This window comes from Cricetulus griseus (assembly GCF_003668045.3).
Source record: "Cricetulus griseus strain 17A/GY chromosome 1 unlocalized genomic scaffold, alternate assembly CriGri-PICRH-1.0 chr1_0, whole genome shotgun sequence".
Classification (NCBI taxonomy): Eukaryota; Metazoa; Chordata; class Mammalia; order Rodentia; family Cricetidae; genus Cricetulus; species Cricetulus griseus.
The window spans coordinates 62,082,491-62,083,663 of NW_023276806.1; positions in this window are offsets into that span (position 1 = coordinate 62,082,491).

The window sequence follows — 1,173 nt, forward strand, 5'->3', positions numbered from 1 at the left end:
TTCTTGCAGTCTTTCGTTGCCCACTTTGTGTGTTTATGTAGAACTCTCTAATTGCAGTCCTTAATACAAGACTAATTTCCCTACCATCTAATTTCTTTTCAAAATGATGACATCCATTGCTTCTGCAACTGTATTACAGCATCCTCTCTAGACACAAAGGAAAAGTCACAGAACTTGCTAACAATTTTGATGAATATGTTCTGACCAAATTGCAGTTTATCACCAAACAGTCAGAATAATATGCAATAGTTTTCTAACGCTGCTGCAATGAATGGATACCAGCTTAGAAGCACAGGAATTGATTAGTTTAGATGACTTGAGGTCAGGGTTTCCAAAGGGTACTGGAGGCTTTCCCTGTTTTGGCCTCTAGAGGACACCACTTACCTTGCCTTGATCTTTTTTTAGGCCGCAATTTTCAAAGAATCTTGGCTGTTGATCATTTTTCTGATTCTTTATTTTTTTTCTTCCAAGGTCATTAGGACCCCTTTGACACCATTATCTCACTCACAGACCACAGAAGCTGATCTTATCTCAAGACCTCAACAGTGTACAATCAGATATGGGAAGACCACGACTTTAATACCAGCTTTGGCTTAATAGTGAGTTTGAGGTCAACCTGGTTTACCTGAGACCTACCTAGAAACAAACAAACAGACAAGTAAATTAATGAATGAATAAAAATTAAAAATATATAGAGAAAAGAACTATCATGATAAATGGACATCAAGGCCCGAAGACACACACCTTAAATCCCGATCTTAGACTAGGGGACATACCCTAAATTGGAATCTGGAAGCAACCTATATGCCCCTCAACTAAAGAATGGATGGAGTAAATATGGTACATTTACACAATGGAGTACTCAAGATCCAGTGGTGTCTAGATCCAGTGGTGTTACAGGAGATGAGCGCCTCCTCCTACAGGAAAGAACGTCTAGACAGTCATTTAGTGCATGATGGATCTCATCTCTACATCTCTCTGTGTGCCATCAACTTCTGTCTCTCTCTGTCTATCTCTCTCTCTCATTACCTTACTCTGTGTCTCACTCTGATTCTTTCTTCTTTGTTTCTCTCAGAGACACACTGTGTCTCTGTCTGTCTGTCTCTCTGTATGCATCACTGTCTTTCTGTCTCTGTCACTGTGCATCTCTCTCAATCAATCCACCTATTTATG